At 41.2% G+C, this 17,425-nt stretch overlaps 1 long non-coding RNA gene across 1 annotated transcript in view; it reads right to left on the bottom strand.

Annotated features, from left to right (window-relative positions):
• Window positions 1-7,876, bottom strand: part of LOC139165868 (uncharacterized) — a 41,275-nt gene extending 33,399 nt beyond the window's left edge. The window contains exon 1 of the long non-coding RNA XR_011558825.1: window positions 7,744-7,876. This is a non-coding gene — a long non-coding RNA (uncharacterized lncRNA). The remainder of the gene's footprint in view (window positions 1-7,743) is intronic.
• Window positions 7,877-17,425: the final 9,549 nt, after the last annotated feature.

A 17,425-nucleotide genomic window follows, 5' to 3' on the forward strand; every position in this document is an offset into this window, starting at 1 on the left:
GAACGGCCCCCACCCTCCTTGTCTTTCGCAAGTTACTCAAGACCCACCTATATCGCAAAGCATGGGGGAACTAAGACATCTCCCCCAGGCTTTTTATATTTCATGTTTGGTGTGTATGTGCTGTATGGTTTTTAATTATTGGGGGTTTTATATATTTTTATTATTAGATTTGTCCCATTGTTATACTGTTTTTATTACTGTTGTGAGCCACCGCGAGTCTTCGGAGAGGGGTGGCATACAAATAAAATAAAATCAAATCAAATCAAATCAAATAAATAAATGAGTAAGTAAGTAAGTAAGTAAGTAAGTAAGTAAGTAAGTAAGTAAGTAAGTAAGTAAGTAAGTAAACCAACCAACCAACCAACCAACCAACCAACCAACCAACCCAGAAATAACAACATCAAATGACAAACGAATCACAGCTTATCTTATCTCCAGCTCTCTTTAACCAATTAGCTACAACTGTGTGTTCTTACTTATTTTCCAATCCTATATTGCTCCAGCTATTAAATTTTAAATATCCTAACACTCAGTCTGTATTATCGCTCGTACAAGTCCTCTGAAAATCAGAAGAACTGCACATCAGTGACCTGCATGAGCTTGAATTTCCATAGCACCACAAAGATTTCAACAGACTTGCCAGTCAGGAAAGGAAAGCGATTGTGATGTAAGGACAGAGAGAGAGAGAGGGAGGGAGGGAGAGAGAGAGAGAGAGAGAGAGAGATATGGCAAAAAACAAACACAGTCTTCGGAGAGGGGCGGCATACAAACCTAATAAATTATTATTATTATTATTATTATTATTATTATTATTATTATTATTATTATTATTATTATTATTATTTATAACCACTCTTACAAAGTTGGAAGTCACTTCTTTATAACCTTTTATTTCTTTCTATTTATTTATTTTTTCTTATCTCTTCACTTTTTCCTTATTTTTGTTATTCTAAAGGTTTTTTTGTGAGCCATGGCGGCGCAGTGGTTAGAGTGCAGTACTGCAGGCTACTTCTGCTGATCACCAGCTGTCAGCAGTTTGGCAGATCGAATCTCACCAGGCTCAAGGTTGACTCAGCCTTCCATCCGTCCAAGGTGGGTAAAATGAGGACCCAGATTGTTGGGGGCAATATATGCTGCTGACTCTATAAACCGCTTAGAGAGGGCTGTAAAGCACTGTGAAATTGTATATAAGTCTAAATGTTATTGCTAACACTATTGCTATTTGTCTTTGTTAAAACTGTCTTCAATAAATATTATATTTAAAAAGGAATTCCATTTCCAAAGCAGGCCATCTTCACCTCCGCTTGCCTATTTGAAGTCAACTGAAGTAAGTTTGAAGTCTTGTTCTACTTCAAAAAATATACCTCCCTCGTTTCATACTCAAGAGTCCTCGTGCCTAAACTACTCGCCTTCAAGCTTCACAGCAGGTGGCAGTGTTAACCTGCCAAAAATCACATGGGCTTGAGGCAGCCATTCCCTTTTTTTAAATGCAAAGACAAGTTCTAAGTCCAGATAGAGACTATATATACAGCTAAGTAAGGATTATTTAAATCTTTTTTAAAAGGAGTGAAATGAGAACCTTTCAGAAATATTAGAATGGGCATAATTTACACACATACAGAGAGAGAGAGAGAGAGAGAGAGAGAGAGAGGAGAGACAGACAGACAGACAGACAGACAGACAGACAGACAGACAGACACACTGAAGAGTTATATTTCTTAAGGTAAAAATGCAAAATTAGAATTCAGTATAATTAAACTCCTAAACTGTAGCTTTTGAAATGCCTAAGAGGTTCACTTTGTTGCTAAAGCAAATTAGGGTTACCTGTTAACTCCCAGTTAAAAGGAGGGAGTAATATTATTTATTATTTATTTATTTTATTTTATTTATTGGATTTGTATGCCGCCCTTCTCCACAGACTCGGGACGGCTAACAACAATGATAAAAAACAACATGTAACAATCCAATTTAATAAAACAACTAAAAACCCTTATTATAAAAACCAAACATACATACAAACATACCATACATAACTTGTAATGGCCATGGGGAAGAAATATCCTAACTCCCCCATGCCTCACGACAAAGGTGGGTCTTGAGTAATTTGCGAAAGACAAGGAGGGTGGGGGCCATTCTAATCTCTGGGGGGAGTTGATTCCAGAGGGCTGGGGCCGCCAAAGAGAAGGCTCTTCCCCTGGGGCCCGCCAAATGACATTGTTTGGTCGACAGGACCTGGAGAAGGCCAACTCTTATACCCACAGGGTGGGTATAAGAAAGACCAAGATGGCAACCATAACGGTTTAGCTATGTAAAAGGGGGCGGGGCCTTGAGCATTTGATTGTGGCCACCGTCTTGACCATTTTTAAATCTCTCTGCCTCCCGCCAGCATCAATGAAACAAACAAGAGAAGGACAGGGAAGAATAGCAGAAGCATCTGCTTTCCTCTTTTTGCATATAACTGTGGTAGAAACATTTATTTATTTCAAGTACTTTAAATGTATACATATATATATATATGCTATTGATATATTTTAAGTTATGTGTGTATTGATATAGGAATGGAATTGTGGAGAAAAAAAAATTAAAAATGCAATATTTCATTACATTAAGCCAAACATCTTGAGGAAAGTTGGCTTATTCTACCACTTACAACTTTTGCTTGGCCTTCTGACAAGCAGTCAATGAGGAAGCTAGCTTCTACTTAACAACCGGGTTACTAACTTAACAACTCAGTGATTCACTTAACAACTGTGGCAAGAAATGTCTTAAAATGGGGCAAAACTCGTTTAGCAATAGGAAAAATCTTATAAAAGTAATTTTCACAATCCAGTGGAGTTGATTTCATAGTCTGGTGTTGTGCTGCTTTACACAGAACAGTGGCAACTTAGATATAGCATCAAGTTGTTTGGGCAAGCAAGCAGCCCTCCTAATTGGTCTGCAAAAAACAATCTTCCAAGGAGGATCTCACATCTGGCTATTGTCTGGGACAATTGCCTAAAGGCTTTCTGAGAGTTTCAGATAACAGCCACTCCTCCATCCCTATCCTGGAATAGTGGAGGCTGCAACACCTGAAACCCCAGAAGCTACATTTCCCAACCAGTTTTTGGTGATGCAAACCACCAATAATGACTAGTATGGAGCATGTAGGTAGGCAGAGGGAATGGCAATGGATTAAAGGCCCATAAATTACGGTTCTTTACTTCTCATTGTTGGAAGGGGGTCAGAAAATTGTTGGTTCTCTTGTATTTAAGGACTACCAGCCTTAGCATGGAAAGAGCTGCTAAATGCAAGTAGGGCAGAGTTAAGTGGTACCAAAAGAAATGGATGCTCAAGCATCACTAGTTATTCAATCTTTTCATATAAATTAGCAATAACAATAGCACTCTTCACAGTGCTTTACAGCCCTTTCTAAATTGTTTACAAATAGTGATGGGCGAACCGAACCCGCACAATTCGGATCCGTACTGAATTTTGCGGTGTTCGGTATGCCGAACACGAACCCGAAATTTTTTCAAACTTCGGGCAAAGTTCGGGGTTGTGTTCATGTTCATCCAGGAAGTGATCACCTTGGCGTCCTTAGCAACCTGCCGGTGACGTCAAAGCTCCACCCCCAGAATCTCTTCGTGGGAGGGATTCCCCGTTCGTGTTAGAATTCGGGTTCGGCCGAATTTTGCGTAAAGTTCGGCCAAACTTGCCAAACCCGAACACTGTTGGGTTCATCCATCACTATTTACAAAGTCAGTATGTTGCCTCCAACAATCTGGCTCCTCATTTTATCGACCTCAAAAGGATGGTAGTCAACCTTGACCCTGGTGAGATTCGATCGGCCAATTGCAGTCAGCAGGCAGTCAGCAGGAGTAGCCTGCAGTACTTTTCTGTTGCTGCGCCAACTCTATGGAACCAACTCCCTCCCCCCCTTCCCAGATGTTCGAACTGCTCTCACTCTACTGGCCTTTTGAAAAGCTGTTAAGGCCTGGCTTTGCTGATAGGCCTGTAGGCCATAAAACTTAACATCTGACACGCCCGAATTATGCTTGACAGGTATGCATGTTGTTAGATTGGATTTAGGGGTTTTATATGGGGTTATTTTAGTGGAATTTATAATTGGGGTTTTATAATTATTATTTATAATTATTGTTAATATTTGACTTCTTTTTACTATTGTATTACTGTATTGTTTTTTAATTGTTGTAAGCTGCCCTGAGTCCTATGGGATTGGGCAGCATAGAAGTGGAATAAATTAAATTAAATTACATTTCATAATGATAAAAACCGTACAAGAAATCATTATATTCATATTACACTTATTCATTCATTCATTCATTCATTCATTCATTCATTCATTCATTCATTTATTTATTTATTTGTTTTTTTTGTTTTTTGTTTATTTGATTTCTATGCCGCCCCTCTCTGAGGACTCAGGGCAGCTCACAACATATAAAATATACAATACATTATATATTCCAATTAACTAATTAAAAATCTAAAAAAACCCCAAAAAATCATAAAAAAGCAATTGTTCCATTCACTCCATATTCTCTCAATGCATTCATTGGGGGGGGGGGGGCAAAGATCTAGTGGCTCCAGGCTTGTCGGCATAAGTGAGTCTTTAGACTCTTACGGAAGGCAAGGAGGGTGGGGGCAGTACAAATCTCTGGGGGGAGCTGATTCCAGAGGGCCAGGGCCCCCACAGAGAAGGCATTGTCTGGTTGATGGAACCTGGAGGAGGCCGACTCTGTGGAACCTCACTGGTCCCAATCAATTCAGGCCTTGGCTAGATAGAGAAGTGACTATTATGAAACCACCTTCTGAACATGCACGGAAGTAAATTAGCAAGAGTGCTCATAGCGTGTGAGGGGAGCGAATACATGCACACGAAACATCACGATGAGAACTGGTGGTGAAGGTAAGTGGAACCCACCCCAGAACAAATTAATAGCAAACATTGGTAAAGCATCCAAAATGCATATGTCCGATAAATGGAAGGAGCATCCAAGATGATGTGTATTTTACCTGGATCCATCTGAATTCCTTTCAAGGAAATGAAATAACTCAGATAATCTAATATTGATAGTTCAAATAAATATTTATTTAGCTTAGCTACAAAACTTTAAAAAAAAATCTGCTTAAACATAAACATTGGAAAGCGGAATCTTCAGAATAAATGAGCAGTTCATCTAAATAAAATATCAAGAGCTTATGCATAAAATTGTGGAAATATATTCATTTTTTAAATTAAATACTTTCATCATTGATCTTCATAAAGATCAATGATTAAAGTATTCAAATTAAAATCAGAGGCAATTAAATATCTTCTGTGTAAATTAGATTTGAGATCCAATCTGGGTTTTTGTTACCTTTCCACGAGTTCAGAAATTAGAAGAGGGTAGAGTCACTGGTACAAACAGTTGATACAGCAATGTCTCCATGGTCCTAGCCCCAGTATTGAGATGAGGACCACTGGTTGCTGATTACTGTTGCTGCACTGTCTAGGCAAACTGGTCTTGCCACTTTGTTCTGAGATTGGAGCAACACTTTGGTTGGGAGATAAAACAGTTGGAGGGCACAATAGCTATCATTTCTTTTATCTTTGATCCCTAAATAAGTTGTAAAGAAATGAAGAGATAACCTTGGAGATCCTGAAGAAATGAGTAAACCATTAAGACGGGATTTTGAGAAAAGACTACTTAGTCCTGAGAAGGAGATTCAAAATACTGCCTTGCTTTAGTTTCATGTAAAAGAAGGGCAGACAGAAACTTGTAAAATGTTTGCATTGCTAAGAAGGCATTAAGAGCAGTTAACCTAATCTTGCATAGTTTCTTCTCTGGCAATATTGTACTTTTAACCAGAACATACAAAACATTTGCTAGACCAATTCTCGAATACAGCTCATCTGTCTGGAACCCACACTACATATCAGATATTAATACAATTGAGAATATCCAGAGATATTTCACAAGAAGAGTACTACAATCCTCTGTTTGCAACAGAATACCCTATGCCAACCAGACTTGAGATTTTGGCCCTAGATAATTTAGAACTACGCCGCCTTCGATCTGACCTAAGTGTAGCATGCAAAATTATCTGCTACAATGTCCTACCTGTCAGCTTCAACCGCAACAATACACAAGCCCACAATAAATACAATCAAACTTAATGTAAACCGCCCTAAATTTGATTGCAAAAAAATTGATTTCAGCAACAAAGTGGTCAATGTCTGAAAATGCAATTGCCTCAACCTTAGACTGTCTACCATTGGTCTCACCCCATTCCTAAGAGGTCTGTAAGGGGCATGCGTAAGCCTACTGTCCCTATCCTAATGTACCAATGTCTTTGTAAAATTTCCTGTATTCATAACCATGCTTGTACTTCTTATATATTCACAATCATGTTTAATACTTTGTTTATACAGTGGTACCTCTACCTAAGAATGCCTCTATTTACAAACTTTTCTAGATAAGAACTGGGTGTTCAAGATTTTTTTGCCTATTCTCAAGAACCATTTTCATTTACAAACCTGAGCCTTTGAAACTGTAACTGGAAAAGGTGGGGAGAAGCCTCCATGGGGCCCCTCTAGGAATCTCCCGGGAGGAAACAGGGCCAGAAAAGGCAGGGAGAAGCCTCCATGGGGCCCCTCTAGGAATCTCCCAGGAGGAAACAGGGCCAGAAAAGGTGGGGAGAAGCCTCCATGGGGCCTCTCTAGGAATCTCCTGGGAGGAAACAGGACCTCCCCCCCTCCCTGTGGTTTTTCCAATTGCACACATTATTTGCTTTTACATTGATTCCTATGGGAAGAATTGCTTCTTCTTACAAACTTTTCTACTTAAGAAACTGGTCACGGAATGAATTAAGTTCATAAGTAGAGGTACCACTGTACTTTGTAATCATATACACGCTTGACAAAATAAATAACTTTTAAAAAATATGTTGTTTCTCTACTGCACTGCAATAAAGATTATTCCTGAGATCTCTAACCCTGCCTGTTTCCTTGAATGACTGACACTAGGCAACGTCTCATAGCTAGGAGTGTATTGATGAGAGAATGAAGCTGAGCATGTGATTGGGACTTGACAGGAAATTGCTGATCTGCTGACACTTTATGGTTTAACTCTTTGCCTCCCCTCAGCAGTAAACTCTACCAATGCAGTTTGGCCAGATCAGTGTAGTAAGGAGCAACTCAAAGAAGGAGGAAGCAAAATTAAGAAACCACAACCTCTTTACGAGATACAGTACAGTGATACCTCGTCTTACAAATGCCTCATCATACAAACTTTTCAAGATACAAACCCGGGGTTTAAGATTTTTTTGCCTCTTCTTACAAACTATTTTCACCTTACAAACCCACCGCTGGGATGCCCCACTTACGGACTTCTGTTGCCAGCGAAGCACCCGTTTTTGCGCTGCTGGGATTCCCCTGAGGCTCCCCTTCATGGGAAACCCCACCTTCGGACTTCCGTTGCCAGCGAAGCACTCGTTTTTGTGATGCTGGGATTCCCCTGCAGCATCGCAAAAACACAGAAGTTCAGAGGTGGGGTTTCCCATGGAGGGGAGCCTCAGGGAAATCCCAGCAGTGCAAAAACGGGCGCTTCAGCTGGCAAAAGGGTTGAATTTTGGGCTTGCACACATTAATCGCTTTTCCATTGATTCCTATGGAAAACATTGTTTCGTCTTACAAACCTTTCACCTTAAGAACCTCGTCCCAGAACCAATTAAGTTTGTAAGACAAGGTATCACTGTACTTGCCTGTGAGATGATTCTCAAAACACAGCAGTGAGGCATTCTTGCTGTGAATCACTTGTTCTGGCAAGAAAGACTCCAGTCATGCATATCCACAGAAGCAAACGTTGCACCCTAAGCTTAGTGCCATCATGTGGTCGTGCAACCTGCTGAGCCACAAAGAAACTGCAGGAGCTGAGAGATCAGCTTGCTTAAGTGGTAGTTTTACACAGCTGAGGAGTTAATTAAGTCTACCTGGGCTGGGGTGAAGTTGCACCATCCAGGAAGTAAATATAAAAACTTGGGTTTCCTAGACAGGTTAATGAAAACTACCTGACCACGAATCTTTCTCTCTCCTCTCTCAAAGAACCAGACTGTGACTCATTGTGATATTTCTTCCCTATAGTCCTCATAGGTTTATAATTTGGAATGACGTGGTTTCATCGTCTGCGTATCATTTTGGTGGAAATTCTGAGGCTTCTCCATCAAAACCTGCAATCCCAGTCAGACTTCCTCTTCTGGTCTGAGCCTTTTTTTCTTTTTAAATTAATAGAGTTTATTAATTTTCAGTCTTCTTTGCAAAAACAATAATACAATAAATACAACAAATGATTCTGCATTGTTACATCATTGCATCTTCTTTTTTATTGAGTTACCTCATATTTTATTGATTGATTGATTGATTGATTGATTGGTTTGGTTTGGTTTGGTTTGGTTGGTTGGTTGGTTGGTTGGTTGGTTGGTTGGTTGGTTGGTTGGTTGGTTGGTTTATTCATTCATTCATTCATTTATTTATTTATTGGATTTGTATGTCGCCCCTCTCCCTGGACTCGGGGCGGCTAACAACAGTGATAAAAACAGCATGTGACAATCCAATACTAAAACAGCTAAAAACCCTTGTTATAAAACCAATCATACATACAAACATACCATGCATAAATTGTAGAAGCCTAGGGGGAAAGAATATCTCAGTTCCCCCATGCCTGATGGTAGAGGTGGGTTTTACGGAGCTTACGAAAGGCAAGGAAGGTGGGGGCTATTCTAATCTCTGGGGGGAGTTGGTTCCAGAGGGCCGGGGCCGCCACAGAGAAGGCTCTTCCCCTGGGTCCCGCCAAACGACATTGTTTAGTTGAGGGGACCCGGAGAAGGCCCACTCTGTGGGACAATATTTGGACATATTGTACTGATATTATATTATTACAATAGCTAAAATACTATAAAATTCTATATACATATTTACATGTTATGCTTCTATTTTAACTCTTTATTTTTAATTTTGTTTTTTTGTGCTCGATCCAATGGTACCATCTATTCCATATTTCAAAATACTCTTTCTGGCCTCGCAAGTCAATTGTTAGCCAATCCATAAATTCATAAATTTTGCTAATTATTGTGCTTTCTGGGGGGGGGGGGGAGGGGGGGGGGGTTTCCGGAATATTTCCAAAATGGGGCAAAGGTGATCCTAGCCACTGTGGTGATATGAAGTATGAAGTATTTAATGCCAGTCTCAGCCTTTTTACACTCACATTCTTGCAGGAATGTACAGTGTGCTGTTCCAGGAGCTCACCTCTTTGCCTGTGGTATCCGGACAAAACTTTTGGTGTTGGGGGAGAAAGGAGAACAACCTGTAGGGATAGGGAATAATGTCCTGAAGGACAGGAGTAGGACTGAAAGCCCTCCATGGCTCTTTTGGACTCCATGATTCTGCAATGGAATCTACAAAATCATGGGCTCTGGTGGCCATAGTGATGGCGAATCTATGGCACGGGTGCCACAGGTGGCATGGGGGGCCATATCTGCTGGCATGCGAGCTGTTGCCCTAGCTCAGCTCCAGCATGCATGCGTGTGCCGGCTCGCTGATTTTTGGCTCATGTGGAGGCTCTGGAAGGGTGTTTTTGGCTTCCAGAGAGCCTCCGGAGGGGATGGGGGAGGACATTTTTGCCCTCGCCTGGCTCCAAGGAAGCCTTTGGAGCCTGCGGAGGGCAAAACACAAGCCTACTGGGCCCACCAGAAGTTGGGAAACAGGACTTCTCTGGCCTCCATAGGGCCTCCAGGGGGATGGGGGAAGCGGTTTCAACCTCCCCATGTGTTGTGGTTGGCTCTGGCCCAGAATCCTGCCCCAGGGAATGGGGAGGTGGATGCAGGGGAAATTTTAACATGTCACAGGCCTGTGTTATTGCCAACAGAATCAGTTCAGAGTTTAGTTTCCTCAGACTAAGAAGAAGGTGGGAGTGACTCGGCAGAGGAGGGCTTGGCACACAGCCCAGGCAGTCAATCTCCCTTATCTTCCATTGATTCAGATGATGACGTTTTGGACCCACACAAGTGCAGAATTATGCGTAGAAGAGACCAAGTATTACAGGAAATAAGGGAGGCCACCTGTGTTTGGGTGGGGCTCCAGTAATTAGGGCTGCTGCTATAAATAGCAGCATGTGGGTTTGGCCGTTGTGGAAGAATATCTGATCGGAGTTCATCAGGAATCTTGTGTTGCTGGACTTTGTTGCTTTTTCACGCCTTTGAAACCAAAGCAGAGCAACGTGTGTATGCGGGTCTCACTTCGTTGGAAGAAGAAGGGGTGTGAAGTTTCTTCACAGCTGCTAGCTAAGTACTTAATTACTGCTTAAGAGTAATTGTACAAACTACCCGGTTGTTTTAGGAAGAGTGCTCTTTGCAATACAAAAAGAGTGCTTTGTTTATTTTGAATTTTGTGATAAAGAACACTGTTTTGAATTTTCAGACGTGTGTGTCTGAAATTTGTACCCTTGAATTTTCAGGAGGCTCCTATCAGAGAGCCTGGCAGAACACCATGGATTGAATTATGGGTGTGGGCACTTGTGCATTCTTTCAGCACCCGAGGGAAAAAAGCTTTGCCATCAATGTTCTAAGACCTTCTTCCTAGGAAACCCTGTGTGGCAGTTTGTTTGCATACCAGACATTCCCAAGATGTGCCAGATTCTGCAAAGTTTTGCCCCTTGTTTGGAGGGAGTGGAATATGTTGGTTTTAAGTAAAAGAGGGTACCTTAATCCAGGGTGGAATTTATTCAATTTTATTTATTTATTCAATTTTTTAATGCCACCCTTCTCCTTAGACTCAGGGCGGCTTACAACATGTTAGCAATAGCACTTTTTAACAGAGCCAGCATATTGCCCCCACAATCCGGGTCCCATAAATGAATGCAGGAAGTGTCTTGTAGGTTAAGGCACGAGTGAAATGCTTCCGGTTCGCTCGTGCCTATCAGTCATCGGAGAGTGAGGCTCTGCCTGGAAGCCACGATTTGAGTTCTTTTACCCCCTGTGCATGCACAGAGGGTAAAAGAACCAAAATGGTGGCATCTGGTTGGGTGGGCGGAGCCTCGCGCTTCCTTCGCGACCGGTTCTCCAACAACCGATAGATACGAGCTAACTGGGAGAATTTCACCCCTGGATTAAACTACCAGACCCCTGATGCTGATTCTGTAAACCACTTAGAGAGGGCTGTAAAAGCACTATGAAGCGGTATATAAGTCTAAATTTATTTATTTATTTATTTATTTGTTTGTTTGTTTATTTATTTATTTCTTTATTTATTTATTTATTTATTTATTTATTTATTTAAAAACCCTTATTATAAAACCAAACATACACACAAATGTACCATGCATAACTTGTAATGGCCTAGGGGGAAGGAATATCTTAACTCCCCCATGCCTGGCGGCATAAGTGAGTCTTGAGAAGTTTACGAAAGACAGGGAGGGTGGGAGCAGTTCTAATCTCCGGGGGGAGTTGGTTCCAGAGGGCCGGGGCCGCCACAGAGAAGGCTATTGCTATTGCATTACTATTTGAGACTTATTTTTAAGTACAACTTACCACAGAGAGAGTACGGCTCCAGTTTAAAACAGTCATTGCTAATTCCCCTTACCAGAGAAGCAGCGAGCCTGCTATTTGGGAACTGAGCCTGAGCACAAAGACTCCAGGAAAACCTCAGCCAGCCACGGCACAAATAACTTTTTCACACAGTCCCAGCCTTTCCCTCTCTGAAATGACTGCTGAGGGATTTGTTCCTTCAGGTAGCCTGAATTGCTGGCTTCTGCGGGTAAAATAAGCACCTTCCAGTCCTAATTATAGGCTTTACAGGCACATGATTTAGAGTGTTTTTGCCTTTGTTTGCAGTATTGGCTGGGCTTGCAAAACAGCAAGTAACACAATCCGTCTAGAAGACCAGAGTGTATGCAAGAGAAAAAAAATAAAAAAATCCAGCTTCTCTGGGAACTCAGAAAGCAGTAGCCAATGGTTTTGCTCCACATCCTCCCCTTCCCATGCTTTGCTCAGCCACGGATCACACAGTGGCAAGAAACTCTTGGCTTAAATCCTGCATCATCTCTGCCTTCCGTTTATGGCTGCTATTGTTTCCTTGGCAAGGCAAGCTGGCATTCCAGCCAGGTGCCTTGCAGAACCCTAGTCAGTTCTGCTCACCAACTGATCTTAGACTAAGCTGTGTTGTGAGCTTTTCGTAAACTCCTTAAAACCCACCTCTGTCGTCAAGCGTGGGGGAACTGAGACATCTCCCCCTGCCTATGTAGTTTTTGTGCATGGTATGACTGTATGTATGTTTTTATATTGGGGTTCCTTGCTTTTAGATTTTTAAATGTACAATTATTATTTTAGATTCTAATTATTAGATTTGTCATTATATACTGTTTTTATCACTGTTGTGAGCTGCCCCAAGTCTGCGGAGAGGGGCGGCATACAAATCTAATAAATAAGATAATAATAAGATAAGAACCCTAGTCAGTTCTGCTCTCCAACTGATCTTAGACTAAGCTGTGTTGCAAGCTTTTCTCCATCCGTTTCCCCAACTCTCCCCCTATTCCAGAGATGAAGAATATCAGGATTCTTTATCTTATCAACTACGGTGGTACTACTATGTACGAACTTAATTCGTTCTGTGACCAGGTTCTTAACTAGAGAAGTTTGTAAGAAGAAACAATTTTTCCCATAGGAATCAATGTAAAAGCAAATAATGTGTGCGATTGGGGAAGGATGGAGGCCCTATTTCTTCCCAGGAGATTCCTAGAGAGGCCCCACGGAGGCTTCTCCCCGCCTTTTCTGACCCTGTTTCCTCCCAGGAGATTCCTAGAGAGGCCCCATGGTGGCTTCTCCCCGCTTTTTCCGGCCCTGTTTCCTCCCAGGAGATTCCTAGAGAGGCCCCAGGGTGGCTTCTCGCCGCCTTTCCCGGCCCTGTTTCCTCCCAGGAGACTCCTAGGGAGGCCCCATGGAGGCTTCTCCCCGCCAGCAGATATGGCTCCACGTGCCACCTGTGCCACCCATGCCATAAATTCGCCATCACTGCCCTAGGCCAAAAATCAGCTGGCCAGTGGACGCATGCACACTGGAGTTGACACAGGACAAAATCTTGCGTGCCCTCTGATATGGCTCCATGTGCCACCTGCGGCATACGTGCCATAGATTCGCCGTTACGGATATAAGGTGATGTATGTAATAAACTGAGCAGACCAAGAAATTATATTAACTCCTGAACAATGTGGAAGCAACAGTGGGATAGGTAGAAATGGGGCTTTGAAAATACTTTTTCTGAGCAACAGCAATGTGGAGATTTCAACCATTCCAATCCTTTGCATATTTTTGGAAAAGTCATGTTGGTAGAGCTCAATGGGACTAACCTTCCATCATGAGTACTGCATTATTAAGGATCATACTGGCCTAGCTAATGGCACTGACATATTAGGATATCATCAGTGATGGGCTCCTACGGGAACTGTCAGTTTCGGTAACAAAATTTCGAGCTCCACCCCAGAGCACCCAATTTGCACTGAAAGATGTTGAAACAAAATGCGTAAGCCACGGCCACAGTGTGGTAGTAAAAATTTTGGTAGCCCATCACTGGATATCATGGTAAATAGGTTTAAGCCTCTTATGTACCTAGAAAAAAATATTAAAACTTTAGTAAGAGTTTTAAAGTGAATTCATAATAAGACCTTACAATAATTTCTTCCTAAAATTGCAGGCGGCAGCTCCTTTAAAATAGCATTTCTCTACTTTGGGAACTTGAAGATGCATAGATTTCAACTCCAAGAATTCCCCCAGCAAGTACTTATATTAAAAAAAATAAAGGTGATATAAGGATAGCATATTGTGGGTTACTGATTTACACTATGGCTTAGGGTAATAGGAATGGAATGGCAGTGAAAGACTACATGGCTCATCTTTAGAAGCATATTATTTTCCTCTTGCCCTAAACCTTTGCCCTAAGCAACATCCTGGAATTTTCTGCCAAAGACAACCAGATTATATCTGGTCATTGCTCTCTCCATTTCGTTAGTCATTAACCCAACAACTGGTCTTTCTAGTTTCCTTCCTTTTCAGTTTACACTGTGCCCTAAAAATCACCTTGACGTCTTAAGTCTTCGATGTTTGTCAAAAAATCATGAGACACTCCCTTCCACAGACAAATGATCTTTGTGGTTATAGATGGTACCTTATTCCAATAACAGCAGATTCTTTAGCAAAGATTTGTGTGTGAAACATTTGTGACTCAGCTCCCATAAGCGAGAAGCGGTATCTGATAGCTTACTGAGAATTTCTGTATATCCAGTTGCCTTATTCTTATCATCAAGTTTCTGGATCAAATAAATAATTTGTTCAATGTTACCTTGAATCAGCTTTTGAACAACTTCCATCTCAAGAAGAATGAAGTGGATAATAAACCGGTTTTCTTCTGCAGTATTGATCCAATAAGCTAGGTTTCCGAATCTAGACTATTACCTATGAGTTAATTTCTGTTGTATCAGAATAGCACAGAAAATCAGGCAAACATGCTCAAAACAAAAAAATTCTTGGTGGTTTGGTTTTTTTTTAAAAAAAAAATTAATTAATGAGGCTTCCAACAGAAATTCTGAAAACTAAAAATCAGCAAAGAACATTTATTTCCATAAGATATATACAATTTCCAAGTATGCTTTTCTAGGACATGTGTTAGAATTAAACAATTGGAAGAATCCATTGAGAGCATTTAGTCTAATCCCTTAGTTTGGGAGTCGGCAATCTTACACCCTCAGAGAGCCATTTGGACTTGTTTCCCACAGAAAACAAAACTGAGTGGCCACAAAACTAGCATATATAGTTGAATGAAAGGTTCTGGTTTTTTCTGAAATGTTTCTTTTCTTGGATTTATCCATGGTTGGCCTGCAGGGGGTCCAAAATCTTAATAAATTGCATGTTGGTGGATGTCACACATATTTTGAGCGACAGAGCTGCAGCAGAGGGATGAAAGAGCCACTTGTGGCTCCAGAGCCACTGGTTGCTGACCCTTGCCTTGGTCCATCCAGGAATCCAAATTACCAGCAATGGAATAATGGTAAACAACTATCTGATCTTTTCTTAAGGGAATGGGAACCCATTATCTCCCAGAACTGTTTCCCCTATCAAACTGCTCTTGGCAGTAGAATTTTTTCCCTTCATTTTCAGTCTTTCTAAAGCTTGAGTACATCAATTCCATTCCTTGACAGAGATCTTCTGGGTATCATGTTTTTAGATACTTGACGGCCACTGTCATATTTCTCTTTAGTCATCCCTTCTTTCCTCTGGCTAAACATTCCAGTTTCATCAGTATGTCTAGGAACCATGTACCTAATCCCTTGATCATTCTCTTCGACTTTGTCTGAATCCATCTTAAGATATGATACCCAGCAGGGAGCATAGCATCCAAGGTAGGGTTTGATTTAAAATAAAGTGAAACAGTTTCTTTCTCCCCATTATTAAGAAACTGCACTTCTGTTGACTCAGCCCAAAATTACATTGTTTTTAAAAGAGCTTCCCATTGCTGACTCATATACAATTTTCAATCAGTCGCTATTCCGAATTCTTTTTCTCAAGTAACTAAGGTAGCGAATATTTGTGGCTCAGGGTGTTGGCATGTTGCATTGTAGGAGGCACCAAAGACTCATTGTGATACTATACTAGATATCACACAGTAACTTTCCACATCCCACCATCACACAAAAACCAACCAATATGCAGATAAGCTAGAATAATTTCCTTATCAACCTAACATCAAAACTTCTATAATTCAACAATCACAGAAAAAGAATACCCTTTCAATGTGCAATATCATCACACAGCTATTAACATAATACACCAGAAGCAGCCTACAGACAGATAAGACAGAACCACTACCTTATCAGCCTGATAGTACTTTACCAACAAGTATTACTCACTTGTGCATCCCATCCTACCATGTGCAAATCAGGGAAAATAGAATGATATGGAACATCTTCCAACAACGAATCTCACCTCTCCAAAACTCAAATTTTAAATGATTTATAATTTGTGGGATCCTCCTTTTGCCCCTTTCCGAAGATATAGACATTGGTCCTCTTCAGGTTTTATGATACTTGACATGTTCTCCAAGATTTCTTAACCAGAGAAAAAACAAGTTGTCAGCAAGTTCTTTCAATGCTGTAACTATGAGATTCAAACTCATTGTAACAATTATTTGTTCTTCATTTTCCAATAATTTCTCACTTTAATCCTTCATTCTGTTCTTCATAATTGCCTTGTGGAGCATATACTCAGAAAATACTGAGACAAAATAGGAATTTAGTAATTCAACCTTTTCAATGCTTACCTACCCTGTTTCCCCGATAGTAAGACACCCCCGATTGTAAGACATATCAGGGGTTTCAGGGGGGTCGGCTAATATAAGCCGTACCCCGAAAGTAAGACATATGTCTTACTTTCGGGGAAACATGGGGGTATTGCCACCTCCCTCTCATCTAGCTGCGCGCCGCCTCCTGCCCACGTCCGCACCGTCCCCCTCTCCATACGTCGCCGCGTCTGCCACCTCCCTCTGATCTTAATGAGCGCCGCCTCCTGCCCAATTCCGCGCCACCCCCCTCCATACGTCACCGCGTCTGCCACCTCCATCTGATCCAAATGAGCGCCGCCTCCTGCCCACTTCCGCGTCGCCCCCCTCCATACATCACCGCGTCTGCCGCCTCCGTCTGATCCAAATGAGCGCCGCCTCCTGCCCACTTCCGCGCCGCCCCCCCTCCATACGTCACCGCGTTTAAATGTTAATTTTATGGTTAAAACAAAAAATTCGACAATTTTTTTCCAATATAAGACATACCCCGAAAGTAAGACATAGTGGGGCTTTTGGGGATAAAAAGAAAGTAAGACACTGTCTTACTTTCGGGGAAACACGGTATATGTTTCTCTTCTGCTATTTTTTTTTGTTTGTAGCAATTCTTTTTTCTTTGCCAACTGACAGTCTAATATTATTTTTAAAATTTCAGGTTACCTCCATCTGTGATGCCCCTCTTATATGTCAATTTCTTCAGATATTCACTAAGTATTTTGTGCAATTGTGCTTTTAGGATCTTCTTTTTTAGAGAACTCCCACATATTTTGAATCTCTTTTCCCATTAGCTTTTCATAATATGGAGCCTTATTTGTGATGGGGGAAAGCTCATTGGAATTCCTTTTTTAAAGGAAGATAGACAACAAATCACATCCAGGTTTTCCAAAAATAACAAGAACACTATATAGTCCCTTTCTCCAATGCTAGATCCAGCTCCTCAACTACGCCTAAACTAACTACAGTATTTGGTTAATTTCGAGCTGAGTATCAATTTTCTGGAAGAATTTCACTTGGCAGAGTTGTTCTCCCGACAATTGCTAGAGTAATTACATTTTTCCATCAGTACCATTT

The sequence above is a fragment of the Erythrolamprus reginae genome, chromosome 3 (assembly GCF_031021105.1).
Source record: "Erythrolamprus reginae isolate rEryReg1 chromosome 3, rEryReg1.hap1, whole genome shotgun sequence".
Lineage (NCBI taxonomy): Eukaryota > Metazoa > Chordata > Lepidosauria > Squamata > Dipsadidae > Erythrolamprus > Erythrolamprus reginae.